The following is a 3244-nucleotide window of genomic DNA, read 5'->3' as shown; positions in this document are numbered from 1 at the left end:
GCTGGGAAGCGGTTCTTCAAAGCCGCGGCTGAAACAATAGGAGTGGCAGGAATGTAAGTGAGGAATAAAGCTGCAGACTCAGCTGAGCTGACCATGCAAAATCCATCTTAGAAAGTACAGATTCTGACCCGAGAAACGCGTATTGCTTAAGGCGCTTTAAATCACAGAGAACCATGCCCTAGGAGAGACGGCCCTCCGCGGATGACCTGTCCTCAGTGACTCCAGTAAACTCCTGACCTTGCAGAGCGATGGAGGTGGGAGGTCTGCCTTCGCCTTCAGCGCCTTGTCAGGACAGCAGCGCCCTGCTTGGTTCAGAAACGATTACTGATGCCAGCCTCTTACTGCCATTATATCAGCTAGCAACTATTCTTTTGTCTGCGGTTCAGGCTTCTGCCCTCAGAGCTCAGCTGACCACCGAGCGCGCTTCGGGAGGCAATGTTCTGGTGACACCTCTGCAGGGAGAGCTGTGTCCTGATCGAGGCTGCCAGTGAATCAACGGGAAGCTGAAATCCCTGTTTCTCATAATTGAGCATCTTTCCCCTTTATCCGTTTGTCGGCAGTTTATGGGGAATGACTACCACAGAGATTTAGCTGTGTTTAGTCATAGGATGATTTTGTCTCTTCCTAGCAAAGAGCTAAGTATAGCGCAGACTCATTATTCAGAGGCCGTCAGTGATAACTGACCTTGGCATCCTTCCCGAGGCACAGTCTGAGTGGCCGGGTCCTCCTCGGAGCCGGCTTTAACCTGCCTTCGCCTCGCCCTGACCGCGCTCCGCTCTGCTCCGCAACCTGCCGAGACGCTGGAGCAGGTCTCATCCTCAAAGACAGCGTTTACGGTTGTTTATTCCCGATGGCAGGCTGAATCATTCAGAAACCTAGAAACTAAGTCTGTCACCATCCAGCTTGGCTGAGTTTCCCATCTCTGAGAGCAGCTGCTCTCGGGGGCTTCTCAAGGGGTTTCTGAAGATCAGAACTGATCCACCCTCGATATGGCATCTCACTCTGGCCACGCTTAGCTATCGCTTGTCATGATTTATTTTGCGTTATCATTAATTACAATTCCAGATGTACTTTATTGTAAATACAAACATCTAGGATGTTTTTAAATCTTATTCTAATCTTGGTTTTATTATCTTCCAATAGTAAGAAATCATAGAGCTTAATTACACTCTGTGTCAGGCACCATTTCCATGCTGACGAAAAGCCTTCGCTACACGGGGAGAGCCTGGTCGCTGCCCTGGCATCCGGCGCGCGGTGGTGCATACCTTTACAACTGCTATTTAAAACTAAAACCAAGAAACTCAAAAAAAAACAGAGCAGCACTTTTACATGTAACGTCTCCCTGCAACATGGATTCGTCACCCACAAACAGCTCGCTTTCTCTCCACGCTTATCTGAAGTGCCTCTCTCGGCTCTGGGCAAGCACGGGAGCTGTGGGGGGACCTGCTGCCCGCAGTGTCCCCGGGGCTGGGCAGCAGCGGGACAGTGCCACCGCTCCCCGCTGGGTGCTGGCTCATCACCCTGTGCCTCGTGGCTCCCAGAAATCCCTTTGTAAGTTCTTTCCTATTTCCCAGGTTGCCATGTGCATGTGCGCGTTGGAAAAGTGAGATAATGTCACCCCATTGCCATTTCAGATGTTTCCTGGGGCTGCCAAGCCATTCACGGCATGGGTTTGAAAAACAATATCCCTGTACTGTTCCCTCTGCTCGCTCCCAAAATGCCTCCAGAAGGTCAGGTTCAAACGCCCTCCCCTGAGGGATTTTATCTCTCCAGAATTTCTCTTCTGCCTTTGCTTTTTAACCCAGATTTTTATGAGGCTGTTTAAATACCTCTTCTATGAAATGAGACATTAGCTCTGCGTGTCAGGGCATGTTCCCGCTCTCTGGGGGTTGGCCAGCCCCTGATGCCTTTGGCCTGTTTGCTGTATCAGGCCAGTGTTACCTACCCAGCTCCATCCCCATTATTTCTCTTGAACAGAGTGAATCCCTTTCTCCCAGGGCTGGATCTTGGGAGGCATCGACCGCTCGGTCCTGCGCCGGAGAGGGAGAGCACCCAGCATTGCACAGGGCTGCAGAGGAGAGCCTGGCACTCACCACGGTGTCTTCACTGTCCCTGGGTGATTTTGAGGCACAACTGGAGAATTCAGGGACACAGCTCCCCCCGAGGCACTGTGCAGATTTACTCCTCTCTGCATGGACCCAGGCAATACATCCCATAGCTGGAAGCAGCAGAAAGTCCTTATTTTCTTGTGCAGACCAAGGAACAATGTAGGAAGCAAGGCAGAGCATGGCTGGAGCACAAGACGGGAAATCCAGGCGCCTGCGTTGCGTTCCCAGTCTCCTCCAAGCAAAGTACCAGCCTTTGCCGCCATTGACTCATTTTCCTTTCTACACAGCTGCTGTAAATTGTATCCCTTCCTTTTGGAAAAGTGCATCCAGGTGCTGGGATCAAAATGCAATGTGAGTCTAATAAACCCTGCTGGGATCACATGCAGAAGCAGATCAGCAAAAGGGACAGAACTACTTGTGAAGCACCCTCAGAAATGGAATACAGATCAAAATGGGCCTGGGGTATCTGCTTCCTTTCTCTGCGGGAACGTATGCAAGAAATCTCAGAAAAATGTACCAACGTGTGAGTTATTAAATCAACACAGGAGTTTAGGATTTTTTTTTCAAACTACAGCTGTAAAGGGACAGTGCAGTCCTGAGCGGTGGTTGTGTTCCCTGCTCTGGTAGCTCTGCTACTTTACAGAACAGAAGGAGGCAGCTGGATCCTGGTTTCTCTTATTTCAGATGGGTTTTTCCTGGACTCAGGCACGATGAGGAAGGGAGAACAGCAGGGAACCGCGGAAAGGGGGGAACCGGGGCAGAGAGCTGGGAGCGGGAGCAGAAGGGCCTTTGTGCTGGACCACCCTGCCAAAGCAGAAGCAGGCAGGAATTCTTCCTGAAAGACAGAAAGAAGACCGTAGCATTTCATGTAAAAAACCCCCAAAATGATCATTCAACACTTAACGTACATAGAAATAACAAGAGAAATGTGGTTTCGGACAGTTTCTTCTGCTAAAAACATTCCACGTCGGTTTTCTGTGATAAACTGCCCCAGCACATTCCTGTCTGATTCGGGAAACCCTTTTCCCTGCGCTTGGCGTCAGAGCCTGGGGCAGCGGGACAGCGGGGCAGCAGGACAGCGGGACAGGGGCAGCAGGACAGTGGGGCGGCAGGACAGTGGGGCGGCGGGGCAGTGG

This window comes from Phaethon aethereus, assembly GCF_964289735.1.
Source record: "Phaethon aethereus genome assembly, chromosome: 11".
NCBI lineage: Eukaryota > Metazoa > Chordata > Aves > Phaethontiformes > Phaethontidae > Phaethon > Phaethon aethereus.
This window is presented reverse-complemented; position numbering follows the sequence as displayed.